We start from the raw sequence: 13,467 nt of genomic DNA, 5'->3' as shown, positions 1-13,467 counted from the left end.
GTTTGCTGTTTGTCAGCCATGGTTTACCATAATTGCGGTTTATGTGTTGGGGAGTCAGGGGCAAATCAAAAACATACAGGAGTTCAGATGGAGAAATCTCAAACTAGGAGCATAGGAAGACTACATGGTGGAGAGAACAACAACATGATAAAAAAAAAACAACATGATCAAATTGACTAAACAAAAATCATAACTAAAACAGATGAGGGAACATCGATATGGTCCGGATCATGTGGAACATGGCAGATAAACCAACATACCCTGTTGTCTGAAGATGGACTGTACTGCTATAGTAGTTGATGTTTCCAGGTGGAATTACCTCACATACTGTAGGTCATTGACCACAGAAAACTATCCAATATTGTATATATTTGCTGTGGAAGAAGAGGAGTGTACTCAACAGCTACACCACACAGAACCTGGCCATCTCTTACTTTGCTGGGTGTACTGATCATAGCTGGGTTATTATGCTGGGTTGGACAGCTATGGATGGAGTTTGACCTGTTTAGAGAGGTAGCCCTCGACAAAGGCTGTGACCTTCGACCTCTATAACGGAAGCTTGCCATCACCTGAGTGGTGCCCTCTGGGAGAATTAACTTCTCTCGCAGCTCCATATTTGTCCTGCCTTCAGCTGGGGAAATATATTAAATATGAGCCATGTGCCATAAACATGCTTGTTACTCTATAAGTGGATATGGGTGAGGACAACCAAATTCATTTCAGACAGGTAAATGGAAGATGAGTACCTGCTTTGGAATAAAGCAGACCACTTGAAATGGGTACAGGTCATTGTCTACAAATTGTGATTGGACAATTGTGCAAATAACACAGTGAATGGTGAAAGGTGAATGAAGGACATACAGTTTCACATCACTAAGCCATGCTGTCAAAACAAAAAGTAAAATTAGTAAGTGTAGTGAAATAGACTTTCATACCTGCAGTGCCCCCCACCCCCAAATCAACACAAAGCAAAAACAAAATATACTAAAAATGGAAATACTATAATTGCTAGCTGCCTTTTTTTCTCCGATCAAATCAGAATAGAAGCATTTATGTTTACTGTTACGGTTTCCCCTCCCAACCAACCCTCTGGCACCACCTCAAGGCCGCGACGGTCATCACTGGAGCGTCTTCCCAGTCGACAGCGCGCCTGGACGCGATCCCCAATCAGCACACCTGCGACCCATCCCCAATCATCAACCTATTTAAACCCTGCCTGATCTTCTCTCCAGTGCCAGATCGTACTGTGTCCCACGGTAACCCTTCGAGCTTCACATACGTTTCCAGCTTTAGATTATTCTCTCTCGAGTCCCCAGTGTTTGTTTTGTGTTTTCACCGCGTGTCATTGTGTCCCCCTCAGATTCCTCATCCTCCCTGGTGTTTCCCCTCGCCGACCCCTTCCACGGACCTAGCCCCATTCCCTATCTCTGACCTCCCTGCTTGCTGAACCCCCGCTCGTCTGACTACCCGCCTGCCTGCCGAACCCCCGCTCGTCTGACTACCCGCCTGCCTGCCGAACCCCCGCTCGTCTGACTACCCGCCTGCCTGCCGAACCCTGGACCAACCCCTGACTACTCTACGTTGGATTATCCTCTCTCTCCCCTACCCCTTTCCCCCTTTTCACTAGTAAATACGCCTTCAGGTTTATTCCACCACCTTCTCTGGGCGCCGTCATTTGGTTCCGCTGACGTTCTTTAGTGTAACAGTTTACAATGCTAATTTAGGAACTATTGTCCCACTGTGAATCCGAAGAAAACTTGAGTTTTAACAAGTTAAAAAAAAGCACTGAAAAAGAAGTGGTGCACAGCGCCACTGGATACATGCTGAAAGAAAGCAGCTATTGGTCTGCAGGTAAGCATGGATTCATTTACGGCATTTAGCAGACGCCTTTATCCAAAGCGACTTACAACAATACATTTGTTTAAGTAAGTGAATCATCTATCCAACAGTCATCATAAGACAAAGTAATCAATGCTCACACCAGGGGCCATAGGCAGTCGTAATGCCAGTAGGCTATTTAAAAAAAATATATATATATATATTTTTTACATTTATTTTATTAGCAGTGGGGGGGTAGCGGGGATGAAGATGTCTTAGGGGTTAGGGTTAGTATAGGGGGGAGTAGTGAGGGTGAAGCGGTCTTTAGGAGGGACTGTTAAGATGTAGCCTGAAGAGATGGGTTTTCAATCTACGGCGGAAGATCGGAAGTGACTCTGCAGTCCTGACAGTAGTGGGAAGCTCATTCCACCAGCGGGGCACCAGGACAGTGAAAAGCCGTGACCGAGTAGCACGGCCACTGCATCCACGTAGAGGCGGCGGTGCCAGGCGGGCAGCCGAGATGGACGAGCAGAGTGATCTTGCAGGGGTTTGGGGGCTAACCATTGCTTGCAAGTAGGGAGGGACTGTTCCCTTTGCCGCCCGGTAGGCAAGCACCAGGGTCTTGAATTTGATGCGAGCTGCTACAGGGAGCCAGGGGAGGGTGCGGAGGAGGGGCGTGACATGGGAGAATTTGGGGAGATTGAACACCAGATGAGCGGCAGTGTTCTGGATGAGCTGCAGAGGCCTGATGGAGGAGGCGGGGAGTCCGGCCAAGAGTGCATTGCAGTAGTCAAGGCAAGAGATTACAAGTGTTTGGACCAAAAGTTGTGCTGCTTCTCTGGTGAGGAATGGACGTATCCTTCTGATGTTGTAGAGGAAGAATCTACAGGAGCGTGCTGTCGCTGTGATGAAACACCCATTTCCTGTCGCCACACAGGATAAGTGGTTGTCAAGGATCACCCCAAGGTTCTTAGCTGTATGGGAGGAGGTCACAGTAGAGTTTTCTACTGTGATGGAGAAGTCTTGGAGAGGGCAGGCTTTCCCTGGGAGGAAGAGCAGCTCAGTCTTGTCAAGGTTGAGCTTGAGGTGGTGGGCTGACATCCAAGCAGAAATGTCTGCAAGACTTGCCGAGACATGTGTTGCCACCTGTGAGTCAGAAGGGGGGAAAGAGAGAAAAAGTTGAGTGTCATCTGCGTAGGTGTGGTAGGAGAAACCATGTGAAGAAATTACACAGCCGAGAGATTTGGTATAGAGAGAGAACAGTAAAGGCCCAAGGACAGAGCCCTGGGGGACACCAGTGGTGAGGGGTCATGGAGAGGACAGCGATCCTCTCCACGTCACCTGGTAGGAGCGACCGGCCAGGTAGGATGCAAACCAGGAGAGTGCAGAGCCAGAGATGTCCAATTCTGAGAGGGTGGAGAGAAGGATTGGGTGGTTTACTGTGTCAAATGCAACAGATAGGTCCAGAAGAATGAGAACAGAGGAGAGGGAGGAAGCTTAAGCGGAGTAGAGTGCCTCCGTGACAGCGAGGAGAGCAGTTTCAGTAGAGTGCCCAGCTTTAAAGCCAGATTGGTGAGGGTCAAGGAAGTTGTTTTGAAGGAGGTAGTTAGACAGTTGGTTAGAGACAGCACGTTCAAGGGTTTTCGATAAGAAGGAGAGAATACCGGTCTGTAGTTATGGACAGCAGACGGGTCAAGAGTTGGTTATTGAGAAGAGGCTTGACTCTGGCTGTCTTGAAGGCAGCTGGGACAGATCCTGTGGATAGAGAGGAATTGATTAAGGTGGTAAGGAACGGAAGGAGGTCTTTGGAGATGGATTGGAGAAAGGGGGAGGGGACAGGATCGAGGGGGCAGGTGGTTGCCCGCTTGGATGTGACCAGCTTTAAAACATCATCAGGGGAGAGGGGGGAGAAATCTGATAAACCAGAGACTGGGTGTTTGACAGTGGGTTTGGGAGGAGAAGTAGCATTGTTGGTGAGAGGTAGAGGGAAGGAGCTGCTAATGTCATCTACCTTTCAAAATAGGTGACAAAGTCATCGGCAGACAGAGAGGAGGGAGGAGGGGGAGGAGGAGGGTTGAGGAGGGAGGAAAATGTGGAGAACAGTTTCCTTGGGTCAGAGACAGAGGTTGTTTATGCTGTTTATAGATTACAGCTCAGCGTTCAATACCATAGTCCCCACCAGACTGGCTGAAAAGATGATTGAATTCGGACTGAACATTCCCCTGTGTGCCTGGATCCTGGACTTCCTGATGGCCAGGCCACAGGTGGTCAGGGTGGGTAGACACACCTCCAGCATACTCATCCTGCGCACAGGGTCCCCCCAGCGCTGCGTCCTTAGCCCCCTCCTCTACTCCCTGTACACCCACGACTGTGTGGCTAAGTCCAGCGACACCTCCATCATCAAGTTTGGGGACGACACAGTTGTGGTGGGGCTGATCTCAGATAACAATGAGGAAGCCTACCTGGACGAGGTGGCGGACCTGTCACTCTGGTGTCAGGAGAATAGCCTCATCCTGAATGTCTCCAAGACAAAAGAACTGATTGTGGACTTAAGGAGAGCACAACATCCAAGGACCTACACGCCGCTGGACATCGGTGGGACTGCTGTGGACAGGGTGAGCAGTTTTAAATACCTGGGAGTCCACATCACAGAAGACCTGACCTACCCACATCAGTACACTGGTGGGAAAGGCAAGGCAACGCCTGTTCCATCTCAGGCAGCTGAGGAAATTCAAAGTCTCCCGGAGGATCCTTCAGTCCTTCTACTCTGGAGCTGTGGAGAGCATCCTGGCTGGTAACATCACCGTCTTGTACGGTAATAGCACGGCCCAGGACAGGCGAGCTCTGCAAAGGGTGGTACGCCTGGCAGAAAAGACCATGGGAGCTCCAACCCCCCCTCTCCATGTCCTGTAAACCAGGAGGTGTAGGACCAGAGCCTACAGGATAATGAAGGACCCTCACCACCCGAAAAACGGACTGTTCCAGCTGCTGCAGTCAGGCAAACGCCTTCGCTGTCATGCAGCAAGAACAGAGAGGCTAAGGCTGAGTTTCTTCCCCCATGCCATCAACGATGACCCCACCAGTGCCCCCCTCAAGTCACTCACACACTCACTGACATCATAACACACATAAATATCCATTCCAGACTCATCTTCCACTGTAATTATCTGTACTGTCAACCTGTCATTGCCATTGTATATAGCCATTCCATTGTGTAGATTGCTTCACCGCTGTTTATACTGGTTATATTTTTTATTATTTCTATTTTATTTTATTTTAAAACGTATTGTTGCACTACTCTGTGGCACTGTCACTTTTGCATTTCACTGTATACTTGTATGCACGTGACAAATAAAGAATCTTGAATCTTGAGAGTGGGACAGGGTAAGGCCGAAGGAGGAGAGAAGGTCAAGTGCTCCAGACGAGTGAAGCTTCTCCGACTGGATGTTGAAGTCACCCAGTAGTGTGAGCGATGTGCCGTCCTCAGGGAAGAAGCTGAGAAGGACATCCATCTCATCTAAGAAGTGGCCAAGCTGACCTGGAGGACGATAGATAACAACAATGTGAAGTTTGACAGGGGAGGTGATAGAAACAGCATGGAATTCAAAGGAGGATATGAGAGAATATAGTATACACTTTGTGACAAAAAGTGATGACGTCACATAAATTTAATCATCGAAAATAATACTTGAAAATTATAAGTCCCGCCCCCTTTGGGGGCGGATGTGGTGTGCTGTTGATGCTGGTCCAATGAGACGTGGGGGGAGAGGCTAAAGGTGTTCTGGTGTTTGTCGGAACTTGACATTTTTATGAGGCTGTGGTCACCCCCATCGGATGTAGATCCGTGAGAATGGAATGTATGGGTTAGGGGGGAGGGGAGGGGAGGGGAGGGGAGGGTAGGGGATGTGGAGGGGGCCCCCATGGGGGGCCCTGAACTGCCTGAAGAACCATAGGGGGTTCAGCTAAAGTTTGTCACTGATAAGGGGTGTTGGGAAGGGTGTTTATTGCCCTATGAGACGTGGGTGAGAGTCTAAGGTGTTCTGGGGTTTGTCGGAACATGACATTTTTATGAGGATATGGTCACCCTCGTGCGCTATAGAACCGTGAGAATGGATTGGATGGAATAGGGGGGAGGGGAGGGGGCCCCCATGGGGGCCCTGAACTGTCTGAAGAACCATAGGGGGTTCAGCTAAAGTTTGTCACTGATAAGGGGTGTTGGGGTGTGATGAGGATGATGACTTTATGCTGCATACAGGCCTCTATGTCAAAATTGCATGTGAGGCTTAAAATAAAACTTCAATACTGGGGGTTAAAATGAGCAATTAAAAAATGGCTAGGCTGCTACTCTAGTGCTAGTATTGTGTTCAATAATGAAGGGATAGGGTTGGTAAAAGGGGGGGGGGGGGGGGCTTAAAAAAAAAAAAGGTTCAATTTTTAAAAATGTTTAGTTTCAAACGTGGGTCTGACCCGTGCCTCGGACGTGACGTTGATAAGATCACGTGTTTCCCGGGCAAAAAAGGTGTATATATATGACCCATGGGTGGGAACTGTAGTAGTAAGTAGTTGTGGCTGTATGACATTGTCTAAAATGGCGTCTACAAGGAGGATGGGGGAAATGGAAGGGTGTTTATTGATCCATGAGACAAGGGTGTGAGGCTAAGGTGTTCTGTTGTTTGTAAAATTAGTTGTAGCATCTTGACATTTTTATGAGGAAGGGGGCACCCCCGTAGGATGTAGAACCGTGAGAATGGATTGGTTGGATTAGGGGGGGAATCACAGGGCCCTGAACTGTCTGAAGACCGACCGACCGAGGTCCTGCTAAAGTTTGCCTCTGATAAGAGCATGTGTTTCCCTGACAAAAAGATGTATATATATATGAGACCCTGAGAGCTGGTCACAAAGGGCCGAAGACGTGGGACTGCTGAATCTGACCAATCTCTCACTCTCTCAGCCATGGAAGATGTACGTAAGTTTTTCCTATGGGGTTTCCCATCCAGAGGGTGTAAGGGAGGGTTTCTGTAAGAGAGGTAATCTTTAATCTTTCCAGATCAAACAATTGACTCTACAAGTCTTCAATCGTCACCTCATCGTGAACGTCAAATAGCACGTGTTTCTCCATATCGTCCCTGGAGGGATGCTGTAGGTATGTTAAATAAATAAATAAATAAATAAATAAATCAACAAATTATTAAATACATAATTAAATAAAAACAATCTGTAACCTGCTTCTCTTCTTTTTACAATGGAAGCAGAGGGTTACAACGTTGAAGATTCTGGACCCCTTGATACATTCAGGCAGTTCCTATCGGCTGAGAGCGACAGTGAGGCGTATTTGCCGACGTCACCACAAGCTTCTCTCCACAGCGAGGATGCGCAGCTGCCTGGACTGAACCATCTTGAGGAGAATCGCCAAGGTTTTTATAATAATGATGATGATGTTCAACTGTCTCCCGTCCCCAGTCAAGATGCGCATGACGATGATGGTCGCCCTGATGCGGTTCTCTCAGCTTATTATGAAGGTCTTAATGAAGGTCTGGCTCTAGCAGAAGTGTCTGATGAAGATGAGGATTCAGAGACCGATTCTGTGAATAGTCTAGATTTTGAACAGAGTTTGATCAGTATTGAAATGAGATTGCATACGGCCCGGTTGTTACGTGTGAGATCCAGAAATATAGCACAACCTGTTGATCGCCGTAGTAGGCTTAGACATATACGAAAGCGTACAGGCGTATTGAAACGTATCGCAAGACGTCTGTTTACTGTTTAAAAAGTCACAGTTTCATTCAAATTAATAATATTAAAAAAAAAAAAAAAAAAATGGCTGAATCAGACAGGGTTAATCATCATGATATTCCACATGACCTCAGGCAAATGGTCAATGATCTTAATACGTCTAGTGTTGTTAGAGAGTTTGAACCTGTAGACCGTCCATTACATCAGATGCTTCCCGATGTCCCTGTAAACAGGCCTCAGGAGCACTACTTCCTCCCGACCGAGGAGGCGTTAGATGATATACTCGCCGCTTATAGATATCCTTTATCTGACACGCTTCCGTCGTCTACCTGTATGGAGGATGGGTCTGATTCGACAGAGGATGTTATGGATCCCAGTCGTGATATGGACATGGATTGGAGTCCTATACCCCTTTCCCAGATAACTGACTATGAGTCCCCCTGGACTCCAATACCCCTTTCCCAGATAACTGACTGTGAGTCCCCCTGGACTCCAATACCCCTTTCCCAGATAACTGACTATGAGACCCCCTGGAGTCCCGCTGATAATGTATGTTGTCAAGCCCTCAACGATGTTGAAACTCAACACGGGAGCGGTGGAGGTGTTGGAGATGGAGAAATTAATGATAATGTAATGGGTAATAACAACCAGCAATTACCAGAGGAGGGTGAAGCCGGAGTGTCTGTACCGTCCTGTAATGGAGGTAACGGGGAGGATTTTGCGGAGCGTATGGAAATTGACCGAGGCTCTATTGACACGCCTGATGGCATGCAGGTAATAAACAGAGATAGCTTCAATAATGTTGAGGTGAGATCATTTTTAAATTTCCCAATGCCAGATAGGGCACTTACCAACCCTAATTTTGGAGAGTTTTACCACGCTGTAGTAAATGGTTTTCAGAACCGAATGTCTGCGATAATCGAAAGAGTTGGGGTAAACCCTCGCGATATTATCCAGCTCAATTTACGAGCTGATAGCTTACAAGATGACGTCTCAATGACTGTGCGTTACGGTGAAGGTAGGCTAACAGATTTCAACCAAATTCTTGACCGGCTTGTTCAGTCTAACATGGCTATTTTCAGTGGTTCTGGAATGCATCTTTCCGTGAACATTGTCAGGCCTCCGGGCGGTTCAGGTAGGCGGAAAATTAATACATTATTTATCACGGAGATCCTAAAAAAAAAAAGCAAACATTTATTTGTAATTCCAAATCTGAACCATGCATGCTTCGGAATAAACCTAGCTCTACTTGCAAATCCCGGTTTAACCGTTGAAGAGGCAGGGAGGGAGGGTTACAATATTCATGTCGAAGCCGGGGCTCGGGGCTAATGATAGAACCACATTTGAAGATGTGATCAAATTTGAACAGCTGTTAAACTGTAAAATCGTTATTTTTTACAGAGCCTCAGATAGAGTTAATCTGATTACGTTCCATACTGAAACAGAGTCAGAGACAATCCGTTACATGCTTTTGCATGACAATCATTTTTACGGGATAAAAAATGTTAAAGGATTCCTTGGCTGTGCATTTTTCTGTATTCATTGTTACACGGGGTATAGTCGAGAAGGAGGACACTATTGCGAAAAAGCTTGCAACGTCTGTCTTTCAGACTGTAAACAACAAGCTGCATTTCAAAAAGTCCATTGTAATGATTGCAATCGTAACTGTTCAAATAGTGTGTGTTATAGGCTGCATAAGGTGTGCAGATGGCACCCAAAAGCTAAAAAGATGGCTAGCAATTGTCAAATAAATAAGAAATGTCTTAAATGTGGATTTACATACCGTATAAACCTCATAGACTCTAAACCCCATGTCTGTTCAATTAAAGTTTGTCACATCTGTAAACAATTCCTTCAGCCCGTTAAACCCCCATCTTTGTCAGCTGTTCAGACTTCTGAAGAAGTGTCAGAGTGCGAGGATATTCATCAATGTTACATGCAATCTAAACCTCGTGTAGCAGAGGAGAGGATTAATCAGAAGCTGGTATTTTATGATTTTGAATCAAGCCAGACAACTGGAACACATATCCCTGTCTATGTGGCTACACAATCCCTGCAAGGGGCTCGATGGTGTGCCCAGGGTCCTAATTGTGCTCTAGAGTTTTTATTGCATTACCGGCAAAACCAATTCAAAGGCACGGTGTTCTTAGCCCATTATAGCAAAGGTTATGACAGCTATCTAATTTTAGAGGCATATGTAAAACAGGGGATAACACCGTTCGTCATAGCCCATGGGAGTAAAATCATACTCATTATTGATAAACAATTCCGGCTCAAATTCATTGACACATATTCCTTCATCCCCATCCCCTTAAGACAGTTTCCAAAAGCGCTAGGATGTAAAACTGAATCGAAAAAGGGATATTTCCCTCATAAAATGACAGATTATTCAAAAATGTTAAATAAGTACAAGGGGCGATATCCAGAAGCAGAAATGTACGGATGTGATGAAATGTCGATAGAACAGAGAAACAGTTTCTTTAAGTGGTATAACACAGTAAAAGATCAGGAATTTGACTTTTTAACCGAGTTAAAGGCTTATTGTCAGAATGATGTGGAGATTTTAGCCGAAGGTGCCAGCAATTTCCGCAATGAATTTATAAAGACAACTCAATGCGATCCTTTTGCGAGCGTGACAATTGCGTCAGCAGCTTTAGCTGTTTTTCAAACCAATTTCTTAATCAAAAACACAATCGCATTACCAGATGCTAACAACTACAGACGACAATTCAAGGCCTATTCCCATGCTTCGATACAGTGGCTTGAGTATCTAGCGTTTTCACGCTGCATAGACATTGAACACGCATTAACACCTCAGGGTGAACGTTGTTTCGGCCCTCTTCATGTCGATGGGTATGCTGTGATAAAAGGTGTGAAAACAGCATTAGAATTCTATGGATGTTATTTTCATGGTTGTCCGACTTGTTATAACCCTCACGACATATCGCCGCTTACAGGAATAGAGTTTGGCGTGATGTACTCTAACACTCTGAAAAGGCTAACTCGGTTAGAAACAGAGTTTAAGCTGAAAACAGAGGTTATATGGGAACATACATGGAATTCGATGAAACAACAGCAACCTTCTGTTAAATTATTCCTAGAGAGATACCGGGAGCCTAGCCCTTTAAATCCTAGGGCCGCGCTATTTGGAGGCAGGACTGAGGCTATTGTCTTAAGACGCAAAATTGAACAAGGGCAGACCATCCAATATGTCGATTTTACCAGCTTATACCCGTATTGTAATGCAGAGTTTGATTATCCAATTGGTCACCCGGTTATAATCAGGAAAGATTTTAAACCGGTTGAAAATTACTTTGGCTTTATACATGCTAAAGTTCACCCGCCGAGGGGTTTGTTTTTCCCTGTGTTACCTATGAAAAATGACGAAGGTAAATTGCTTTTTACACTCTGTCGAACATGTGGGATTGAAAATAATCAGAATTCGAATTGTTTGCATTCTCTGGATGAGAGATCGCTTCAAGGCGTATGGGTTAGCATTGAGTTATTAGAAGCTCAAAAAAGAGGTTACATTATAGCTGAAATTTATGAGGTCTGGCATTTTGAACAGAGATCCGATAAATTGTTTAAAGATTACATCCATACATTCCTTAAGCAGAAGCAGGAGGCCTCGGGGTATCCTGAGGATGCCACAGACGAGGTTAGTAAACAGGCTTATATAAACGATTATAGAGAGAATCAAGGTATCCAACTTGACCCGCATAAAATTGTGTACAATGCTGCAAAGCGTCAGATCGCAAAACTTTTACTTAATTCCCTCTGGGGAAAAATGGCTCAAAGATCTAATCAACTTACAACCAGTATCGTGAAAGAACCCAAAGAGTTTTTTCAGTACCTCTTTAGCAGTAAGTATGATATAAGCCAGTTCCATTTCATAAATAATGATATTGCAATCATTCAATGGCGTCATAATTCCAAGTGTGTCTTACCACCCGGTGACTCAAATATTTTTTTAGCGGCGTTTACGACAGCATATGCAAGAGGTGTATTATACAAACAGTTACATTTATTGCAAGAGCGAGTACTATACTATGACACCGACTCAATTGTTTACCTCTCCAGCCCTGAAGATCTTTACACCCCTCCGACAGGCCATTATCTAGGTGATTTGACATCGGAATTAGCGGCTGATGATTATATTTGTGAGTGGACCGCAGCGGGTCCGAAATCCTACGGCTTTCTCACCCTGCAAGGAAAGGTGTGTTTGAAAGTCAAAGGTTTTATCCAGAATTATGAAAATTGTAAAAAACTTAACTTTAATAATTTGACTGCTCTGGTAGAAGACTATATTATAGATCCTAACACGCGACGCGAGATCCCTGCCTGTTACAATAGAATTAAACGTGATATCAAAGCTTTTTCGCTCGCTAATAAACATCAAGTTATCAACTTTTCTGTTGTTTTTGATAAGAGACGCCTTCTCCCCTCGGGTAGAACATTGCCGTTTGGTTACTGAGTTGTTATTACCGGTTATCATCTGTTATTACCTGGGTTCACAATAGCCTGTGTTCACAATGTATCCTAATGATGTTTTATAGTGTTTGAAAAAATGTATTCTACAGTGTATTCTACAAAGTGTCCTAATGGTGTTTTATTGTGTTTGAAAAATGTATTCTGCATTGTATTCTACAAAGTGTCCTAATGAGGGTTTTATTGTGTTTGAAAAATGTATTCTGCAATGTATTCTGCAATGTATTCTACGAAGTATCCTAATGTTGTTTTATCGTGTTTGAAAAATGTATTCTGCAATGTATTCTACGAAGTATCCTAATGTTGTTTTATCGTGTTTGAAAAATGTATTCTACAATGTATTCTACAATGTGTTCTACGAAGTATCCTAATGCTGTTTTATTGTATTTGAAAAATGTATATCTCATTAAATTCTTATTCATACGTCACCCCACCTCGTCGTTTTTTACATATTCTGGGCTGGATATAATCAGGGTTCATCGTTAACCATGCGGTTAGTCTGTTTTAGTACAGTTGTAAGAATGGATGTGACTGTCGATCTGGCATTCCAAATGCCATGTAGCATGCTAATAGTGGGGCCTAGTGGCTCAGGTAAAACTTTTTTTGTAAAACAATTACTTGAAAACATGGAGAGTACATTTTCAAAAGTGCCGGCTCGTATAATCTGGGCATACTCTTCATATCAGCCAATGTATGACGAGCTCAGTCAAAATGTCAATATCGAATTTGTAGAAGGTATTCCCGCAAACTTTAATGATGAAAATCTATTCCCACGGAACCAACACAATCTTTTAGTGGTAGATGACTCCATGGATGTGGGGGGCAATCATGAAGAATTAATGAAAGCGTTCACAGAATATCGCCATCATAAAAAATTGAGCGTATTTTATCTGCTTCAGAATTTGTTTAATCAAGGGAAACATTCGCGCACGATTAGTTTAAACACTAATTACATGGTGCTGTTTAAATCACCACGTGATAAAATGCAGATCCGGGTTTTAGCTCAACAAATGTATCCCGGCCTGAAAAAATTCTTTTTAGAAAGTTATGAAGATGCTACAAGGGAACCGTATACATATTTAATCGTTGACCTGCGTCCTAATTGTCCAGAACCCCTAAGACTGAGGAGTGGAATACTCCCTGGAGAGTGGCCGGTGGTCTATCAAACTAAAAAGTGACGAGACTTTTTAAATAAATAAACCATGTCTCAACGGATGAAAAGAAACCTTCCCATTTTAAAAGCTTTGCTCGCTCTAAAACCCTCGGAGAGAAGAAGTTTTCTATGTAGGGGGTCGGAAGATCTCATACTAGCCCTGTGTGAGATTGCTTTAAACATATTGAAGGGAAACATACCTCTCACCCCTGGACAGTTCACTAAATTAAAAAAACAGAAAAAATGTATCAAGCTTTTTGCCCAGCGTAAAACCG

This window comes from Argentina silus (genome assembly GCF_951799395.1).
Source record: "Argentina silus genome assembly, chromosome: Y".
Taxonomy (NCBI): domain Eukaryota; kingdom Metazoa; phylum Chordata; class Actinopteri; order Argentiniformes; family Argentinidae; genus Argentina; species Argentina silus.
This window is presented reverse-complemented; position numbering follows the sequence as displayed.